The following is a 22,503-nucleotide window of genomic DNA, read 5'->3' as shown; positions in this document are numbered from 1 at the left end:
TCTTCATGAGGACAGCCAGTTCCTCTTTTGTTTCAAATTCCTAGACAGAGTGTACAGTTGGTGTCGAATTCCTCAAGGGTTTTCTGAGTCACCGTCAATATTCAATCAGGTTCTAAAGAAAGACTTGGAAGAGTTAGAGTTGCCATTCGAGTCAACCCTAGTACAGTACATTGACGACTTACTGGTTGCATCAAAGACAGAAAGTGGCTGCACAGCCGATACCATTGCTCTGTTAAATCATTTGGGAAAGAATGGGCACAAGGGGCCTGATTCTAACTTTGGAGGACGGTGTTAAACCGTCCCAAAAGTGGCAGATATACCACCTACCGTATTACGAGTTCCATAGGATATAATGGACTCGTAATACGGTCGGTGGTATATCCGCCACTTTTGGGACGGTTTAACACCGTCCTCCAAAGTTAGAATCAGGCCCAAGGTGTCTCCTTCCAAGTTGCAGTTCTGTCAGAAGAAAGTGAAATATTTGGGTCACCAGATAGAGAAAGGATCACGGAGAATAATGAAGGAAAGAATTACAAGCGTACTTCAAATGAGTCCGCCTAAGACGAGAAAGGAGGTGAGGAAGTTTTTGGGAATGGTGGGTTATTGTCGCCAGTGGATTCCCAACTTCTCGACTCTAGCGAAGCCTTTACTGAAACTGACCCAGAAGGATGCTTTGGATCAAATTGAGCTGAAAGGAGATGAGATGGATGCTTTTGTTGAATTGAAAGAGTGCATGTGCAGGGCTCCAGCTTTAGGTATGCCTGATTACACGAAGCCTTTCACATTGTTTTGCCATGAACGTGATGCATGTTCTTTGTCTGTCTTGACTCAAGCCCATGGTGGCGTGAACCGACCAGTAGCGTATTTTTCAGCTACTTTGGATCCGGTCGCAGCAGCACTCCCAGGGTGTTTGCGCGCCGTAGCAGCAGTTGGTATCAGCCTCACTCAGAGTGAAGGAATAGTGATGGGACACCCAGTAACAGTCATGGTCCCTCACTCAGTTGAGATACTTTTGACCCGCTCCCGAACGCAACACATGACCGGAGCAAGACTCACAAGGTATGAAACGATTATTCTGGGCTCACCGAATGTGCAGCTGAAAAGGTGCACTACGTTGAATCCAGCAACCTTGCTTCCTGGAGAAAATGCCGAAATTGAGAACGCTGAAGACGTCGAGCATGACTGCCTTCAGGTGACTGAATTTTGCACAAAACCTCGACCGGACATCAAGGATACCAAGCTTGATGAAAATGACCAAATTCTTTTTGTTGATGGTTCATGTCTAAGAGATGGGATGGGGATTTTGAAAGCAGGATATGCTGTATGTACTGTAACAGGGGTCTTGGAAGCGGGATGGCTTCAAGGAGTTTATTCTGCACAAGTAGCAGAACTTGTAGCCCTTACTAGAGCATGTCAATTGTCTGCATTGATGAAAGTCACCATTTACACTGATAGCCAATACGGGTTTGGGATTGTGCATGACTTTGGACAACTATGGTCACAGAGAGGTTTCCTGACTTCTTCAGGATCCCCAGTGAAAAATGGGGAAAGAATAAGGGAATTGTTACATGCCATTCAAGTGCCAGCTGAAGTTGCAGTGGTAAAGTGCAGTGCTCACACGAAAGGACAGGACTATGTTTCTCTGGGAAATGCATATGCAGATCAAGTCGCAAGATTTTGTGCCTTGAACTGTATATTACTCAGAGATGAATGGAACTCAATAAGTGAACCAGAACTCGAACCGGCTGAAGCATTTGCTTTGAAGGTCGTAGATACAATAGAGGAACTAAAAGCATTACAGAATAATGTCAGGGAGGATGAAAGAGATTCCTGGATCAAATCACAATGTATAAAGAGACAAGACGAGTTATGGGTTTCACATGAAGGAAAATATGTTTTACCAAATGGTCTCTTATCACAGCTTGCGCGGTTCTATCATGGGCAAGCTCATCTAGGGAGAGATGCCATGATAAGATTGTTCAAAACTGATTGGTTTAACCCCAGATTTCGTCAAGCTGCAGAAGCAGTTTGCCATCGATGTGTCACTTGCCAGCAGATGAACCCAGGAAAGGGAACAGTTGTGAACGCGAGTCACATTGGTAGGGCAAGCGGGCCTTTTAGTCGAATGCAGATGGATTTCATTGAGATGCCTGTGCATGGGGGTCTGAAATATGTGTTGGTGATTGTGTGCATTTTTAGTCACTGGATTGAAGCATACCCTACACGTAGAAACGACAGCCTTACAGTTGCCAAGCTATTGTTGAGGGAGTTGATACCACGTTTCGGATTCCCGATCTCTTTAGAATCAGATAGGGGAAGTCACTTCAACAACGAGGTGATAAAGTTACTCTGCGAAGCACTGAACATTGAGCAAAAGCTGCATTGTAGCTATCGCCCTGAAGCATCAGGACTGGTGGAGCAGATGAATGGTACGCTGAAATCGAGAATGGCAAAAATATGTGCATCGACAAATTTGAAATGGCCTGACGCATTGCCCTTAGTGCTAATGTCAATGAGAAACACTCCTGATAGAAAAACTGGATTGTCTCCACATGAAATTCTCATGGGCAGGGCTATGAGACTTCCTGCAGTTCCCGCAAACATGCTCTTGAATATTACAGATGATATGGTGTTAGACTACTGCAAAGGTCTGGCTGACGTGGTTCGCTCTTTCTCTCACCAGGTGGAAGCGACCACCTTGCCACCGATCCAAGGTCCAGGACACGCACTGAAAGCAGGTGACTGGGTCGTGGTGAAGAAGCACGTGAGGAAGTCGTGCCTGGAACCCCGTTGGAAAGGCCCTTTCCAAGTGATCCTGACGACAACCACCGCTGTGAAGTGTGCGGGGGTTCCCAACTGGATTCACGCCAGTCACACAAAGAAGGTGCTGTGTCCCACCGATGAGGAAGTTGAAGCGCTGAAATTGCCAGTGCCTGATAAAACAGTGCCGAGTGCTGAGGCAGAACAGAAGCGAATGAAAGCGAACAAGCAGAAGCAGGAGAGAAAGAGATATTATTGGAGGGCGAAGTGTCTGACTCACTTGGGGAAGACCAAGGAGAAAGTTCAGACAGCGACGAAGAAGCTGCAGGTGACAAAGAGCCTGAAGCAGCTGAGGGTAGCAAAAAGCCTGAAGCAGCTGAAGGTGACAAGGAGCCTGAAGCAGCTGAAAGTGATACAGAGCCTGACGAAAGTAACGGTGACGAAGGGCTCGAAAAAGGTGAAAAAGCAGGAGAGCCTGATCAGAGGAGGGCTTTCCCAGAAGCAGACGATACAGAAAAAGAAAAAGAGAACGTGATTGATTCCCCAGAAGGAGGGAACGAGGCAGAACAGAACGAAAAAGTCCAAGCTTCCACAGAAAAGACAGCAGGTCCATCAAACGGACACGGTGCAAAAAGGAGATTAAGTATCTCACCAGTAAAAGAAAAGGGTAAAGAAAGTTTGAACGAGGGAGGAAGGCCAAAAGTGAAAGAGAAAAGAAAGGAAGTGACTGTCGTGGAACAATCGTCAAGTGAAGAAAAAGACTTGGCAAAGGAGGAAAGTGCCAGCGAAGCAGAGTCGAAAAGAGAAGCAAAATTGAAAAGGAAGAGGATACCAAACAGGAGGTATTCTGGTCCTGAATGGGCATATGCAGTCAATGACGATTGGACTGACGAGTTTGTATCTCTAAGCATCGAGAACGAAGAAGAGATCCCAATAGAAAAGAAAAGTTTCATAGACTCTGTTGATTGAAAGAATAGTAAATGATATTGCTTGCTACAATCTAACATAAAAGAAACAACCAGCTGAGACATTGTTAAACCGGATAAGACTTGCTAAACTGATAAAGACTGAGTTATTGCCGAATTGAGACAAATGCTGCTAACAGATAAGTGACTGGCCTTTTGAAGAAGACGGTGTGAACATTGCGCTCGTTCAGCTTTGTAACTGAATTGCTAAGTAGTTTCATTTATAGGTGCTTCTAACTCTCTGATTCTATACAGATCATGACGCAAAATAATAGAAAGAAATATTGTAAATATGTGTGTATAGGCTTGGTAATTACATGTGTACTAATAATAATGGCAATTGTGTTTGGAATGCATGGAAAGGGTGAGAATGAGACTATTGAGGCTTCTACTTTTGTTCCTGTTACTGTCACTGAACTAACACCATTGAAAAGACTAGCATTGGATGAGAGGCTCTTGCACGATAAGAAAGAGCTTTCGTATAACGTTTTCTATCGCTTACTAACAGAGTATGTTGAGACTATGGATGCGAAAGATTGTTATGTGTGTACCCAGATACCGACATCAGTAAAGGAAGGGGTGACTTATCACCACATGCCTCTTACATACGGGATTACATGTAGTATAGTAATGTCTAGGTTTTATGGTCAAACTAACATACAGTATTTTTACTCGAATTATGATGTTACCTTTGCTTATGTTCCTATAATAGCGCAGCTAAGCCAGACTGCTAAAGATTGGGATGCTAAAATTATGAGGGAATTTTTCGAGCCAATGCTACCTTTTGAAACGGCTCATGCTCATAGGGAGAACCTTACTTGCTCAGTCTCTGCTGTAGAAATAAGCTTTTTAGATCGCACAGATGATAGAAGGGCACAAATGAAGGCGAAATTAGAAAAGGAGTTACATAAGAGGACTTCAGTAGATAATTATGATTTTGCTGCTATAAAGACACAAGGGAAAATAGCTTTAGATGCTTGGCATGTAGGGAAATTTTGTATATATCGAGGTGAATCTTATTATGACAACATTTTTGTAGGAGCGAGTGAGTGTAAACATACGTTTATTTTTAAGGCCAAATGGACATTCATGATGAACGGACTTGACCCTGTCATTCCAGGGGTATATTACATTTGTGGGCATAATGCCTATTATCGTCTTCCAAAGGGATGGTGGGGGAGATGTTATTTGGGTATAGTGTTCCCAAAGGTTTATCAACTGGATGACGTATCGATGATTCAAAAGACATCTGGATCCCATCGTATCCAGAAAAGAGAGACCGCAGCTGCTGTGGTAGGTGATATATTTGGAGCCATGATTCCTTCATTGGGAGTTGTGCTGAATTCCATCAAAATAAGAAAGTTGTCTACTATAGTGGATAACATGTTGACAAAGTTTTCAGGAGCTATAATCCTGATAGATGCTGAACTTGCAGCGGAAAGAGCTATGACTCTTCAAAATAGGCTTGCTTTAGACATTCTTTTAGCAAAGGATGGAGGCGCTTGCAAAATGATTGGTGCAAGACACTGTTGTACCTATATACCCGATAATAGTGTGAAAATTAAAACTATGCTTGCTAATCTAACAAAAGAAAGTGCAGATTTGAAGGAACTGAAAGAACCAGGAGTGTGGGAGAAGGTTGGAAAGGGACTTGCTTCAGTGGGACATTGGATTGGGGGAATTTGGAATGGAATATTATTGAAAATAATAGAAGGAATATTAATAGTAATAATTTGTGTATTTGGAATTTGGGGAATAAAAAGGGGAATAATAATGATTATGGAAAGAATTAAAAGAAGAAAAGAAGAGAAAATTATGAAAAGAATGGCAGAAGAATACAAAGCGCAAACTAGGGGAACTAAAAGGAAGAGGGAACTGACAGAATTTTAATGGAATAAAATTTGTGGGCTAAATTTGTGTGATGACAAGTAGTCATCAGAGGAGGGATTGATGAAGCAGAAAATGAAGGTTTTGATTTATTAACGCTTAAACGTAGTGCTGAAATAATCATGTGTGACATTAACTGAACTAATAAAGATTGTACGGGGACAAAATGTGCCCTTAGAGTAGTTTGCCAACATTTATATGCGTGCTTTATATAACGTGGTGTATTAGAATTGCACTAATCCGACATAATCATAAACGTGTGCTACGATTTGCTTGTTTGAAATGCTTTAGCTTAGCATTACTTTAGAGGAGGCTTTGGCCTAGTGGCCTGGTCTCACGGTTTAGATGCTCGTATTTTTCCACTGTGCTAATAAACGTGTATTTCTGCTTGAAGCTGTACTTTTCCACAGAAACTGTTCACATGCTTATCTTAAAGTTAGTGCCAGCCTGGCATATTTTCTCTTTAATTCAAGGTCGACTTGCAGGTGCGGACAATGGAAGCTCTGAAAGTGAGCTAATTGGGAGACAATGTTGCGATTTGCGTACCCATCTCCAAGGATAATGTATGCTTAAGTAAAAGCTTGAGAACTGTCGTTTTTGATTGGTCAATTTGAAGCTAACCTATGGACCCTCCAATGGAGACCCTACTGGACTTGAACTGTTGTCTATAAAAACCAGGTGCACGAGAAGAAAGTAGCTATTACCAGCTCGATACCCGCCATTTTGCAGACTTCGTAGCTATTATGGCCCACTTTGCTGCGACGCCATTTTGAAAGAGACTTTGATGCTTTCTCTAGTCGAGAGAAAGAGACTTTAATGATTCTTGCCCTAGAGACTTTAACTTTGATTTGATCCCTTTGCATGAAGTAGTAGTTTTACCTTGCCGCCGTGAGGCAATTGCCCCATTCACCCCTGCCCCTTTGCCCAGTCCCATGCCGATCGAAACGGTACCCATGATGACCGAAGAACGGTACCTGTGAGACGAAGACTTCCTTGTATGCTGATCGTAATTGGTAAATATGAAAGGAAATTGTAAAATTGCATTGTGTTTCCTTTAGGTAACCAACTGCTGATTTTGATAAGGGCCCTAGCTAGGAGTTTTTCTAAATTTATGTTGCTAAATTGTTTTTGCATGAAGTCCCACATGCCGATGCTAATTTGAGGTTAGATGAGGATTCCATATGTCGCACGATGCAATTTGAGATCTTGTTATGCTGACTAAATGTACGCAATTAGCCCATTACAGATTATCGTATTATTGATTTGCATTGCTATTATCGAATGCCTTGTGATTCAAATGCTACATAGATTACACTTGTTTCGACGTTATGGACAGCTATTAATGTTCATTTACGTTTATCATTTGGTGTTGAGACACATTTATATTGTGCTAGCTTTGTTAATATAGGGAAATAAATTCACTAACTTTGAATAAACTGGTGTGGTTATTCCTGACTGAAAGGTCAGGGTTCGCCGAAATGTATTCTGGATTAATTGTTAAGTGTTATGTTGATCAAGGTATTGCTTATGTTCGTTATTGATTATTGATTTAATGAAATTGATTGATTAAGAGTACAGAGAGTTCCCACTTAGTCAAAAGATTCATCGGCCTAAAGAGCGTCCGAACACAGGAAAATTATTAGTAAGGACCGCTCTATCAAGGGCACCGCTTGACGTATCCTGTTGCGCACGAGCATTCTAAATTGACAATAAGCTGCCACGATCCATTAACTAGAAAAAACTTCAAGAATAGTTTTAACGATATATACCCTGTGTAATTTTTTCAGAGTTTGCCACTACTATTGCCAAAAATTTAAAAAGACAGAGTGCTGAGATGACGGAGAGTCGGTAACATATGGTGAAGACCTTAAAGATATGGCAGCTCTTCTTTAACAAGATTGCCCGTTTAATGGCATAATGATTGATGTCACTGACGGCTGTAAGTAACTTGAAATACTGAATATTACTTAATCCTTTTACTACTAATGCTGATGATTATTGCAGCATAGTTAGTTTTTACAAAATTAAGAAAATAATCTCAAATATATATTTATTTCCTTACTAGGAAGACTATCAACACATTTGGAAACGATTACTAAATAAATAAATGTAGAAAATAAATCTGAATTGATAGGTGAGTGATATTCTATTATATATATATATATATATATATATACATGAGAAAAAGTTTCTCAAATGACTTAAAAACTACAACAGAAATATTGTTTGTCCCTAGGTGCTACCAAAATAGAGAGATTTCCAGTCCTGATGATTCACTACTGATTTATATCTGTACAAAGGGTCGAAACTTGGACATAAATTGAGTGTGGATTGATGTTAAATAACTCATGCCCTCATTACAACCCTGGCGGACGGTGTTAAAGCGGCGGTAAGACCGCCAACAGGACGGCAGTAAAAAAATTGCAATTACGACCGTGGCGGAAACCGCCAACAAAGACAGGCACTTTAAAACCCCGACCGCCACGGCGGTACAAACAAACAGCGCAGCGGTCACCAACAACAGACAGGCGGGAGACATTGTACCGCCCACACTATTATGACAGGCCAATCCGCCACCTTTTCCGGGGTGGATTCACCGCGTATAAAAACACGGCGGAAACAGGAATTCCGAAGGGAAAACTCTCACCTCTACACACCCCACGAGGAACGAGGACACCATGGACCCGGAACTCCAAATTCTACCTGCGATAGTCTTCATGCTCCTCTCTACCAGGAACACGAACGCCGGTGGCGAAGACCACCGTGAGTACTGCACCTACGACACAGGGGAGGGGGGAGGCAAAAAACAGGGACACACACACGCAACACGCAACACCCCCACCCCCACCCACTACAACACACACACTAATGCATATTAATACATCACAGTTACATCTCCCAAACCCCCCGGAAGAATGCAAAGACAATAGAAAATGAGTGTAACCATTGTAATATATTAAAATCAAGTAGGCAGAAATATATATATACACCATTTACAAAATATATACCAAGCATAGTAGTCCAGGTAGTGCTCCAATTAAGTCCGTGGAACACTGGGCCCACACGGTATGGGCGAGGCCCACACAAGATCCCCGACCATGACGGAGAGAACACAGCAGGGGCATCAGAGAGCAACTAAACAGGCACCTCAGAGGGAGGGAAAGGGGAGGCACCTCAGCCGCTTGAGTGCACAACGCCAAATCCACGAGGGGGGCCACATGCCCACTGTTCCATCTTGGGGAGTGAAAAGCCACTGTCTTTCAAGTCACTACAGTGGGTGGGTTGCCCACTGCATTATCCTGGGGAGTGCAAAGCCACAGTCTCTCAAGTCTCTACAGTGGGTGGTTTGCCCACTGTTCCATCCTGGGGAGTGCAAAGCCACAGTCTCTCAAGACTCTACAGTGGGTGGGTTGCCCACTGTTCCATCCTGGGGAGTGCAAAGCCACAGTCTCTCAAGTCTCTACAGTGGGTGGTTTGCCCACTGTTACATCCTGGGGAGTGCAAAGCCACAGTCTCTCAAGTCCCTACAGTGAGTGTTTTCCCACTGTTCCATCCTGGGGAGTGCAAAGCCGCAGTCTCTCAAGTCTCTACAGTGGGTGGTTTGTCCACTGTTCCATCCTGGAGAGTGCAAAGCCACAGTCTGTCAAGTCTCTACAGTGGGTGGCTTGCCCACTGTTCCATCCTGGGGAGTGCAAAGCCACAGTCTCACAAGTGTATAACAGTCTCCACTGGTTCTGCAGGGGGCCTTGTGCCCAGAGTGCTTCATCCTGCTAAGGACTGAGGTAGTGGATGCCTTCCTCCACTGGTTCTGGAGGGGGCCTGGTACCCAGAGTGCTTCATCCTGCTAAGGACCGAGGTAGTGGATGTGATTCTCCACTGGTTCTGGAGGGGGCCTTGTGCTCAGAGTGCTTCATCCTGCTAAGGACTGAGGTAGTGGATGCCTTTCTCCACTGGTTCTGGAGGGGGCCTGGTGCCCAGAGTGCTTCATCCTGCTAAGGACAGAGGTAGTGGATGAGATTCTCCACTGTTTCTGGAGTGGGCCTTGTGCCCAGAGTGCTTCATCCTGCTAAGGACTGAGGTAGTGGATGCCTTTCTCCACTGGTTCTTGAGGGGGCTTTGTGCCTAGAGTGCTTCATCCTGCTAAGGACTGAGGTAGTGGATGCCTTTCTCCACTGGTTCTGGAGGGGGCCTTGTGCCCAGAGTGCTTCATTCTCCCCGTGCCGGACTCAGTAGCATCAGTGCCCTTGGCGCTCATGGGCCAGCGGTGCTTGAGATGGCGGTGCCCTGTTCAGTGGTGCTTGAGACGGCGGTGCCCTGTTCAGAGGTGCTTGAGACGGCAGTGCCCTGTTCAACGGTGCTTGAGGCGGCGGTGACCGGTTCAGCGGTGCTTGAGACGGCGGTGCCCTGTTCAGTGATGCTTGAGGCGGCGGTCTCCATTGCAGGGGCTCAGCTGCTGGCGGTCCTTTATGGCCCAGCGGGGCTTTTGCTGGCGGTCCTTCATGGCCCAGCGGGGCTTTTGTTGGCGGTCCTTCATGGCCCAGGGGGCTGGTGCTAGCGGTGGCCTCCTGGGCAGCGGGGCTGGTGCTGGCGGTGGCCTCCTGGGTAGCGGGGCTGGTGCTGGCGGTGGCCTTCTGGGCAGCTGGTCTGGTTCTTGCGGTGGCCTCCTGAGCAGCTGGTCTGGTGCTGGCGGTCCTGTCCTGGGGAACTGGGCTGGTGCTGGTGGTTCTGACCTGGGCAGTTTGGTTGGTGCTGGCGGTCCTGTCCTGGGCAGCTGGGCTGGTGCTGGCGGTTCTGTCCTGGGCAGCTGGGCTGGTGCTGGCGGTTCTGTCCTGGGCAGCTCGGCTGGTGCTGGCGGTTCTGTCCTGGGCAGCTGGGCTGGTGCTGGCGGTTCTGTCCTGGGCAGCTGGGCTGTGCTGGCGGTGGCCTCCTGGGCAGCGGGGATGATGGCGGTCTTCTCCGCCGTGCTGCTCTTCCCAGACTCGCCAGGTTTCTTGTGGCCCTTCCCCACCTTGGAAGGTGTCACAGCTGACTCCACACTCCCACGTCATGTGAGCGGGCACGGGGCGAAGGCTGAGGGGCTGCTGGGAGGGCGCTGCTGGAAAGGGGGTGGCGGCTGTACCTGTAGATGGGGGGGGCACAGATGTTGCCGCCACCACAAGGGAGCTCCCATCAGAGGACGAGTCCGTGTCACTGGTTTCAGCTCCGGTCCCCGCCGTGGAGCTCCCCTCGCCCTCCGTCCCACTGGTGAAGTCCGAGTCCGTAGTGTGGCCCTCCATGGCCATGTGGGATGCAGCCACCTGGTGCTCCGGTGCCACTGCTCCTCCACCTGATGATGCGAATGCTCACAAGAACAGGGAGACCACAAAAAGGGGACGACGACAGAAGAAAGACATGTTGAGTGCATGCATTACCGCTACCGTTGGCGGACACGACAGACACAGAAGCCCCGTGCACTACACCGCGCTCTTGGGCCCCACTGCTCAATTTCTGCGAAATGGCCTACAAGGCTATGGACGACATCTGCACACATAGATGACACAGGGGCATGACTAGGTGTACTTGGCACTCTACAGAGGTGGGCTGGGGTGCCACATGGCCTGCCTTATGGAGGGACCTTGCCTACTGAACTCGCCCTGGCCTAGGAAAACCCACAGCCCACCTCCCCCACTCAGACCCCTCCACTGCGCGCAAAGTCAGCAGAATGCGAGTGTACTCACCCCTTGTGTCTGCTGTGATGCCCTCAAGCACCCATCCAACTCCGGGTACGCCACCGCCAGGATCCTGAACATCAGGGGGGTCATGGTGCGATGGGCACCCCTCCCACGTTGGGAGGCCATCCCCAGCCGAGCCTCCGCTGTCTTCTTGCTCCAGCGGGGAATGTCCTCCCATCTTTTCTGGCAGTGGGTGCTCCGTCTGTGGTAGACCCCCAGGGTCCGGACGTCCTTAGCGATAGCACGCCAAATATGTTTTTTCTGGTGGGCGCTGACCTACATGATTTGTACAGGGGAAAGAGAAAGTTATTACCAACTGCACCGTCAAAGTGATTGGCTCCCATCCCTACCCTTGCCATGTGGACATGTGAGGAGATGGCGGCATCCTCCGGTGTACCGACCGTTGGTGGACCTGTCTACAATGGAGGAAAGACATTTTATAATCACATACAGGCTTGACCGTGCCACAATCCAGGAACTGTGTACCCAGTTGGAGCCACACCTCATGTCAGCTATCCGCCATCCCACAGGAATCCCCCCTCAAGTGCAGGTGCTGTCAGTGCTCCATTTCCTTGCAAGTGGTTCCTTTCAAACAACAGTGGCCATAGCATCAGGGATGTCCCAGCCTATGTTTTCCAACGTGTTGTCCAGAGTGTTGTCTGCCCTGCTGAAACACATGCGGAGCTACATCGTTTTCCCTCAGGTGGAGGATTTGCCTACAGTGAAAGGTGATTTCTAGGCCCTGGGACATATCCCCAACATCATAGGTGCCATTGATGGGGCCCATGTGGCTTTGGTCCCCCCCTACAGGAGTGAACAGGTGTACAGAAACCGGAAGAGTTATCATTCGATGAATGTACAGATGGTATGTTTGGCAGACCAGTACATCTCCCATGTGAATGCCATGTTCCCTGGCTCAGTGCATGACGCTTGCATCCTGCGGAATAGCAGCATCCCTTATGTGATGGGTAAACTCCAGAGGCACCGTGTGTGGCTATTAGGTGAGCACCTGGAAGCAAGTCAGTGGGAATGGTTGTCTGGGTCTGGGGATATCCCTCCAGGTTAGTGTGTGTCTAACAATTGTCCCTCGCCATCTGCAGGTGACTCAGGTTACCCCAACCTGTCATGGCTACTGACCCCAGTGAGGAATCCCAGGACAAGGGCAGAGGAACGCTACAATGAGGCCCATGGGCGAACGAGGAGGGTGATCAAACGGACCTTCAGCCTCCTGAAGGCGAGGTTCAGGTGCCTCCATCTGACAGGTGGGTCCCTATTCTACTCACCAAAGAAGGTGTGCCAGATCATTGTGGCCTGCTGTATGCTTCACAACTTGGCTTTGCGACAACAGGTGCCCTTTCTGCAGGAGGATGGTCCAGATTGCGGTGTTGTTGCAGCTGTGGAGCCTGTGGACAGTGAAGACGAGGAAGCAGAGGAAGAAGACATGGACAACAGGGACTCAGTGATCCAGCAATATTTCCAGTGAAACACAGGTAAGGATACAAACCTGCCTACTACATGTACTTAAGCACTACTGCCTCTCTACTGTCTGTCTTTTTCACCCAGTGTATGGTCACTGAGTTGTCACTTTCCCTTTACGATTTCACAGATCTGGGTCCCACAGTGTGACATCTGCTTTGATTCCTCATGGCCCAGAGCTGTGTGACATAGGTATGTTGACATTACAATGGAAGAGCTTTTTGCCACAGTTATTACTAATACAGTATTCCGAAATCACAGACTGACTCCAGATTGTTTTGTGCTTTAAGGGTGTTTATTTTAGTGCTCAGAATTGGAGGAGGTAGCAAAATGGTGAGGGGTGATGGCGGAGGAATGTCCATGGCAGATTCCAGTCTATTAGTCTCACAGGTGCATTGCCCAAATGGGCATAGGAAATGGAGCTGGGGCAGTTTAAGTATGGACAGGGTGACAAAGTGGGACAGTAGGATGACAATCAGGGTGGTCTCATTTATTGGCAGGGGTCTTGGCATCGCTCTCTGTCTTGTTCCTGGATCTCAGGGACCATTTGCGAGGTCGTTCTCCCTCTGCAGGGGGTGGGGTGCTGGTGTGGTGGTCCTGTGGCAGTGCCTCCTGTCCACTAGCGCCGGCGGAGGTGGTGGGCAGTTCATCGTTTAGGCTAGTGTCAGGGGCCCCTTGTAGTTACACAGTGTCCCTCCTGGTGTTGAGTATTTCCTTCAGCACCCCTACGATGGTGCCCAGGGTGGAATTGATGGTTCTGAGTTCCTCCCTGAAGCCCATATACTGTTCCTTCTGCAGGCGCTGGGTCTCCTGTAACTTGGCCAGTACCGTTGCCATCGTCTTCTGGGAGTGGTGGTAGGCTCCCATGATGGAGGAGAGGGCCTCGTGGAGAGTGGGTTAACTGGGCCTGTCCGCCCCCTGTCGCACAGCAGCCCTCTCAGTTCCCCTGTGTTCCTGGGCCTCCGTCCCCTGGACCGTGTGCCCACTGCCACTGCCCCCAGGTCCCTGTTGTTGGGGTGGTGGGTTAGCCTGGGTTCCCTGTAGTGGTGGACACACTGCTGATTGATGTGTCCTGGGGACAGAGGTATGGGCCCGCTGGGTGGGTGCTATGCTGGTGTTTCCAGTGGGGGGAAGCTCTGTAATGGCCTGTGACTGGGTGTGGGGAACTGTTGGAAAATGGGTTATTGGTAGGGCAGGTAGGTACCTACACCTAGCAACAAGCCACAAACCTCCACAAAAGTACAGTTAGGTCTCAGTAAATTAATCCCAGCTCTACCCTTGGTAGCTTGGCATCGAGCGTCAAGGCTTAACTTAGGAGACAAAGTGTAAAGCATTCAAATATCACAAAACAGTAATTAAATAAAACACAGGAAACAGTTTAAAAATCCAAAACCAATTTATAAAAATAGCTTATATTTTTATCTTTAAAATGACACAAAAACGATTAAGATCGGTTCAGGGGAACCGGAGATATGAATTTTTAAAGTATTATTATTTTCTAGCGCTTAGAAACAAAAAGCGCCAATCGGGTCATCTGGTTGCACCAGGACTGGGGCAAAGTCAAACTTTCAGGCCGACCGCGATGGAGCCCTGCTCGGCTACAGGTCGCGGGAGGCCTCGGTTAAAAAGTTACCTTCTGACTTAGTCTTTATTTTGAAGTTTTTCTTCACCGGGACGAACCTGCCAGTTGGATCCGACCTCCTGGAGCCCTTGTCCGGATACGCGAAGTCGGTTTCCTCGGTGGTGATTTTTACCTTCGGACTTAGTCGTTTTTTCGAGATGAAAATCCTTCGACCGGGGTAAACCTGGATCTTGATCCGACGTCCGTGGAGCCCTTCTCGGATACGATGGCTGGAAGGTCCCGGTCAACTTTTTACGTTCGGACTTAGTCTCTTTTTTGGATGTTTTTCTTTACCGGGACGAACCACGAAGTCAGGCCGGGTCGCGGTTGAGGCAAGCCGGCTAGAATTTCCGCGTCGGGTCGGTCACTTTATGGAGCTTTTTTTCAAAAATTCTCCAATCTTTTCCAAACTTCTGGGGCTTCACCCAGATGTTCTTTTAAGGTTCTTTTGGGGTCCACAGCTCACCCCAAGGGTCCAGAAGTTATGTGATGGTCCTTGGGAAGTGCGGACTTCAACTCCCAGAATGCACCTGGCGCAAACTCCTTTTTGGCCACTGGACAGTGGTCAGCTGGTCACTTTTTCAGGAGTTGGTGCAGGGGACTCTGGTTAGCAATTTTTCACCTGTAGCAAACAGGGAGTCCCTCCTTGAACCAGTTGAATCCAGGCAAAGTCCTTCTTGTGGTGAAGCCCAAGTGTGCAGCTGGTGCAGTCCTTCTGAGTGCAGGTTCCAGGTGCAGGCCAGGGGTCCAGCAGGGCAGTCCTTCTTCTCCTTAAGTTCTTTCTTCTTGAAATTTGGTGGGGATCTGAGGCGTGGGTGCAGGTCTGCCAGTTTTATCCTTGCTCCTGGGTGAAAAGCAGGGGGGCCCTGGTTCTCCAATCAGGGACAGGGTCGTCCCCCTGTGATGACCACTTCCTGGGAAGTGTGGCAAAAATCCATCCCAGAAGGCAACAGTCTCTAAAAATCCAAAATGGATGAATCTGATTTTTGGAGGAGAGATCTGGCTGAGCCCACCCACTGGTGTGGCTAAAAACCATAAACAGACCCCTCTCCTGCCCTCTCCTAATCTAATCAAGGGGGCACCTAGCTGTCTGGGTTTGCAGGATGCGGGGGTGTTGCTGGGTGCTGCAAATGTCCTTCTCTGCCTTTGAAGACCAGTTTGGCAGCCCTCCCCCTTCCTGCCTCACCATCTGCTGAGGGGAGATTCTCTCCCCCAAGCACATTCCTTTGTGTGAAGTCAGGCCACTTCACACCTCATTAAAGTAGCCTGGCAGAAGCTGCTGCAGGCTGGCCAATCAGAGCACAGCAGCAAAAACAATGCAGAGCTGAAATTGGCAACTTTTTAGGTAAAGTCTAATCTTTTTACCTGCACTAGTTATATTAAATCCAACAACTGGAAGTTGTGGGATTTATTATAACAATCAATTTGATACCAAATTCTTGGTATGTAACATTTAAAGAGACTTTAAAATTTAAAATAAAGTCTGCCCATTCTAGCCTATGAAGGCCATTTACTTCAATGAGGGAAAAACGAATTTGGCTGTTTTTACCTCACCAGGGCTTATAAATCTATTTTTATAAAGTCCCTGCTTATAGTTACATGGCACCCAGCCCTTGGGGCACATAGGGCACACCTTAGGGGTGACTTATATGTAAAAATAAGGTAGTTTAAGACTTTGGAAGTACCTTTAATTCCAAAGTCGAATTTGCATATAACTTTAATTTAAAAGCAGCCAGCAAGGCAGGCTTGCTTTTAAAATGACACTGGGCACCTCAGCAATGCACCTAGGTGTGCACCACCTATGCTGTGGTCCCTAAACCTACATGCCCTACCATATACTAGGGACTTATAGGTAGGTTAACTTAGCCAATTATAATTAGCCTAATTTGCATATCCATTTTACACAGAGCACAGGCCCTGGGACTGGTTAGCAGTACCCAGGGCACCATCAGAGTCAGGAAAACACCAGCATAAAGTGGAAAATGGGGGCACAAAGTTATGGGGCCTCTGCAATCAGCCCCAGTTTCTCACACAACCCCCCCCCAGCCCACACGCCCAGGAGACTCAGCCCAACCCTGGGAGAGTCTTCCTGGCTTGTTAGGCGAGGAAGACAGTGAAGAAAACTGGCTGTCCCTTTGCAGGGCCTACTCTGCCTTACATCCCCCTGTCAGGGTCACTCCCTCTGGGTAGTGAAGCCATCCCAACAGTAAAAGGACCCAACTCAAACTGAAACTTCCCTCTAGGGGGGTCTTCCTCCTCTCTCTCTGCCAACTTGGGTAGTGAGGTGCCCACCTCCCCTACTCCTAACTTTGCTAGGGCAACACCTAGCTTACCCAAAGAGGTCACCCAACACTTGAGCAACCCCACCATGACCAACAGGGTCAGGGGGCCTACTTTGCTATTGGCCCTGGGGTCTGCCTCCCAGGCCAAGTACAGTGCTGCCAGGAAGGCTAGCACCCAGCAGAGGCTACTGACAGCTGTCAGTACCCAGAACCACACCCTAAGCTCTCCACTGACAGGTGGCTGAGCTGCTTTAGGGGAATCTTTGGGGTCCTGGCACCCCTCTTGCTGTCTTGAGTGGGGGGCTACCACCTCCTGTGGCAGACACCCTCCTTCCACTCTCCCTTCTGTCAGTGCAGGGGCAACACCCTGCATCTGGACAGCTGCCTGACTACTCAGGACTTCCTTGGGGTCAGGTGAGGCCTCACCAGTGCCAACTTTGGGCTCCCCCCTTACTGGGGCAGAGGGCCCTTGGCTCCCTGGAACTCTCTTTAAGAGTGGCCTACCCTTCCTTTTCTTCTTTCCTTTTCTTGGGGACCCCTGTCTCCTAACTGTAGGGACTGACTCCCCAGGACTTTGGGTTGGGGGGGCGCCCTGGGCGACCACCCCATCTGTGACCAGACTCACCTCTGGGAGGTCATTGCCCAGGATACAATCTAGGGGAAGGTCAGCACTGACTACCACCCTAATCCAGTCAAGGATACCCTCCCTCTCTAGGGGCACTATGGCTACAGGTTTGGAGGTGACCTCCCCTGTGGCTATCCTGACTTTCTTTGTCTTTCCTGGGACATACATGTCTGGGGTCACTAACCGGTCACTCACTACAGTGTGACTGGCACAGGTGTCTCTCAGGCCAGTGGTAGGGATCCCATTCACTTGAATGTGGTGGAAGTGCCTACTCCCACCCTCAGGGATCACCAGCTTACCATCTGGTCCTGTCTCCCAGCACAATGCTAGGAGGACTTCATCATCTGAGGAATCCTCCTCTATGGCTACACTGGACAGCCCAGTGCTAACCACCTTCTTTGGACAGGCTGCATCTCCTCTGAAGTGACCTGTCTGCTGACAGTCAAAGCAAGCCCTACTGTCCAAGAGCTTTTTTAACCCTGGGTCTAACTGTCTCTGCTGGTCAGAGTGGGAGTGGGATTTACTCTCCTCCTTCTTAGGGTTCTGGGGTACAGAGGGAGTCTCTGTGGTGGGCTTACCACCTCCCTCCTTAGGTTTTGGGGGACCTGTCCCCCCCTTCTTGGAGTCTCCCCCCTGGGACTTGACAACCACCCTGGTTCTCAACCACTCATCAGCTGCCTCCCCTAGCTCTCTAGGGTTGGTCTGCTTAGAGTCCACTAGATGCTGGCGTAACCTTTCTTGGGTACAATTGGTCAAGATGTGCTCTCTCATGATCAGATTGTATAACCCCTCATAAGTATCTACTTCGTTACCAATAATCCAGCCCTCTAGTTCCTTTAGTGAAATGTCCACAAAGTCAACCCAAGACTGGGTACTGACCTTCTGGTTGTCCCTGAACTTCATTCTATATTGCTCTGGGGTCAGACCAAACTTCTTAGCCAAGCACCTCTTCATACTAGGGTATGAATCTGCCTCCTCCCCCCTTAAGGTCAGAAGCCTATCCCTCCCTGAGTTGGGGATCAACTCCCACAAAAGGGAACCCCAGTATTGAGGCCTAACCCTTCTCATTTGGAGTGCCCTCTCAAAGGCCCCCAGCCACTTATCTATGTCATCCCCCTCTACATAAGCAGGAACCACCCCCTTGGGTAATCTGGGGCAAACTCCCCCACCCATGGACACCTCAGCTTCTTTATCGCTGCTTCCATCTCTTTTCTCTTTGTATGCCCACTTTTTCTTTTCTAGGGCCAGCTTCTCTGCTTCCAAAGCTATGTATGCTAGCTGGGCCTCCAGCTCTCTTTCTCGGATGGATGGGTTCTCTCCTCCTGAAAGGACCCCCTTCCCACCACTAGCTTTGGATCTGCCCCTAGTGACTGTGTTTACTGTGGACCGTTCTTCCTCATCCTCACTTAGGCTCAGATGCCTTCCCTCCCCTGAGTGGTTAGAGCTTGCATCCTCCCTTCTTTCTCCCTCCTCTGGAGCTTCTTCTGACTCTACCTCTTGGGCCTCAGCCCATGCTGTCAGGGATGTGATAAGGATTTGCTTCCTGAGATCAGTGGTTGCAGGCAACCCTCTTTCAATACACAACCCCCTAAGCTGGACTACTGTCAGTGTGGGTAGGCTAGCCAGATCAAGCTCCATGGTTCCCTAGTTTTGTGTCAACAAAAACTTTTTGCAAAAATTGGTAACAAGAATTTAGAAAAATTACAAAAATTCAATAATTGAAATTAATCCAAATTAATTAAAAAAAAATTAAAATTAAAAACAATTTTTGCACTAGGACAATTTAAAGGATTTTTAATTTGTTTTATCTAAAACTGTAACGTGATATTGAACACAAGTACAGGATCCCGTCGCTGCTTCCAATTATGTTGGAAAATGGGTTATTGGTAGGGCAGGTAGGTACCTACACCTAGCAACAAGCCACAAACCTCCACAAAAGTACAGTTAGGTCTCAGTAAATTAATCCCAGCTCTACCCTTGGTAGCTTGGCATCGAGCGTCAAGGCTTAACTTAGGAGACAAAGTGTAAAGCATTCAAATATCACAAAACAGTAATTAAATAAAACACAGGAAACAGTTTAAAAATCCAAAACCAATTTATAAAAATAGCTTATATTTTTATCTTTAAAATGACACAAAAACGATTAAGATCGGTTCAGGGGAACCGGAGATATGAATTTTTAAAGTATTATTATTTTCTAGCGCTTAGAAACAAAAAGCGCCAATCGGGTCATCTGGTTGCACCAGGACCGGGGCAAAGTCAAACTTTCAGGCCGACCGCGATGGAGCCCTGCTCGGCTACAGGTCGCGGGAGGCCTCGGTTAAAAAGTTACCTTCTGACTTAGTCTTTATTTTGAAGTTTTTCTTCACCGGGACGAACCTGCCAGTTGGATCCGACCTCCTGGAGCCCTTGTCCGGATACGCGAAGTCGGTTTCCTCGGTGGTGATTTTTACCTTCGGACTTAGTCGTTTTTTCGAGATGAAAATCCTTCGACCGGGGTAAACCTGGATCTTGATCCGACGTCCGTGGAGCCCTTCTCGGATACGATGGCTGGAAGGTCCCGGTCAACTTTTTACGTTCGGACTTAGTCTCTTTTTTGGATGTTTTTCTTTACCGGGACGAACCACGAAGTCAGGCCGGGTCACGGTTGAGGCAAGCCGGCTAGAATTTCCGCGTCGGGTCGGTCACTTTATGGAGCTTTTTTTCAAAAATTCTCCAATCTTTTCCAAACTTCTGGGGCTTCACCCAGATGTTCTTTTAAGGTTCTTTTGGGGTCCACAGCTCACCCCAAGGGTCCAGAAGTTCTGTGATGGTCCTTGGGAAGTGCGGACTTCAACTCCCAGAATGCACCTGGCGCAAACTCCTTTTTGGCCACTGGACAGTGGTCAGCTGGTCACTTTTTCAGGAGTTGGTGCAGGGGACTCTGGTTAGCAATTTTTCACCTGTAGCAAACAGGGAGTCCCTCCTTGAACCAGTTGAATCCAGGCAAAGTCCTTCTTGTGGTGAAGCCCAAGTGTGCAGCTGGTGCAGTCCTTCTGAGTGCAGGTTCCAGGTGCAGGCCAGGGGTCCAGCAGGGCAGTCCTTCTTCTCCTTAAGTTCTTTCTTCTTGAAATTTGGTGGGGATCTGAGGCGTGGGTGCAGGTCTGCCAGTTGTATCCTTGCTCCTGGGTGAAAAGCAGGGGGGCCCTGGTTCTCCAATCAGGGACAGGGTCGTCCCCCTGTGATGACCACTTCCTGGGAAGTGCGGCAAAAATCCATCCCAGAAGGCAACAGTCTCTAAAAATCCAAAATGGATGAATCTGATTTTTGGAGGAGAGATCTGGCTGAGCCCACCCACTGGTGTGGCTAAAAACCATAAATACACCCCTCTCCTGCCCTCTCCTAATCTAATCAAGGGGGCACCTAGCTGTCTGGGTTTGCAGGATGCGGGGGTGTTGCTGGGTGCTGCAAATGTCCTTCTCTGCCTTTGAAGACCAGTTTGGCAGCCCTCCCCCTTCCTGCCTCACCATCTGCTGAGGGGAGATTCTCTCCCCCAAGCACATTCCTTTGTGTGAAGTCAGGCCACTTCACACCTCATTAAAGTAGCCTGGCAGAAGCTGCTGCAGGCTGGCCAATCAGAGCACAGCAGCAAAAACAATGCAGAGCTGAAATTGGCAACTTTTTAGGTAAAGTCTAATCTTTTTACCTGCACTAGTTATATTAAATCCAACAACTGGAAGTTGTGGGATTTATTATAACAATCAATTTGATACCAAATTCTTGGTATGTAACATTTAAGGAGACTTTAAAATTTAAAATAAAGTCTGCCCATTCTAGCCTATGAAGGCCATTTACTTCAATGAGGGAAAAACGAATTTGGCTGTTTTTACCTCACCAGGGCTTATAAATCTATTTTTATAAAGTCCCTGCTTATAGTTACATGGCACCCAGCCCTAGGGGCACATAGGGCACACCTTAGGGGTGACTTATATGTAAAAATAAGGTAGTTTAAGACTTTGGAAGTACCTTTAATTCCAAAGTCGAATTTGCATATAACTTTAATTTAAAAGCAGCCAGCAAGGCAGGCTTGCTTTTAAAATGACACTGGGCACCTCAGCAATGCACCTAGGTGTGCACCACCTATGCTGTGGTCCCTAAACCTACATGCCCTACCATATACTAGGGACTTATAGGTAGGTTAACTTAGCCAATTATAATTAGCCTAATTTGCATATCCATTTTACACAGAGCACAGGCCCTGGGACTGGTTAGCAGTACCCAGGGCACCATCAGAGTCAGGAAAACACCAGCATAAAGTGGAAAATGGGGGCAAAAAGTTATGGGGCCTCTGCAATCAGCCCCAGTTTCTCACAGGAACCGACTGTCCTGGGGTCCCCGATGGGCCCGGCTGGTCATCTAGATCCAGGTGGACAGAGGTGCTGTCATCACTGTGGGCCTCTTCTGTTGGTGGTGTGGACATGTGTGCACCCTCCTGTCCGGTGACGTTGGGTAGGGGTCCTGCAGGGGTATAAAGGCATGATTATTGCATCTGTGTGTGTCAAGGTGTGTAATGGGTGGGTGACCGTGTACCCCAGTGCTAGCATTCCTGCGTGGGACCTTGTGTGATGATGGTTTATGGGGGGTGTATGGGGATGTGCAGTGGGCATGCTTTAGTGATGGGTGTCCATGCTTTGGTGTTGCATGCAGGACTTGGTGTTGGGATGTGTGGTTTGTGATGTTGGGACATTTGTGAGGAGTAGGAGTGATAGGGGTGAGGGCGAGGGTGGGGGTATGTGATAGCATGCTTGTAGGGTGGGGGATGTAATAGTAAAGCTTTGACGTACCAGAGTCCATTCCTCCAGGTACTCCTGCGAGGCCCTCAGGATGCAGAATCGCCAAGACCTGCTCCTCCCATGTTGTTAGTTGTGGGGGAGGAGGGGGGAACCAGGGAACGCACCTTCCCCCATAGGTCGTTCCACCTCTTCCTGATGTCCTCCCGATTTTTGGGTGCTGTCCCACTGCGTTGACCCTGTCCACTATTCTTCGCCATAGCTCCATCTTCCTTGCAATGGAGGTGTGCTGCACCTGTGATCCGAATAGCTGTGGCTCTACCCGGACGATTTCCTCCACCATGACCCTGAGCTCCTCCTCAGAGAACCTGGGGTGTCTTTGATGTGCCATGGGGTGGTGTGGGTGA

The 22,503-nt window shown here is 48.2% G+C and overlaps 1 protein-coding gene across 1 annotated transcript in view; it reads left to right on the top strand.

Annotated features, from left to right (window-relative positions):
* Window positions 1-22,503, top strand: part of LOC138300243 (caspase-7-like) — a 304,287-nt gene that overhangs the window by 50,246 nt on the left and 231,538 nt on the right. The gene's annotated exons all lie outside the window — the stretch shown is intronic.

The sequence above is a fragment of the Pleurodeles waltl genome, chromosome 6 (assembly GCF_031143425.1).
Source record: "Pleurodeles waltl isolate 20211129_DDA chromosome 6, aPleWal1.hap1.20221129, whole genome shotgun sequence".
Classification (NCBI taxonomy): Eukaryota; Metazoa; Chordata; class Amphibia; order Caudata; family Salamandridae; genus Pleurodeles; species Pleurodeles waltl.
Note: the sequence above shows the minus strand (reverse complement) of the source record. Positions and strands in the feature narration are given on the sequence as shown.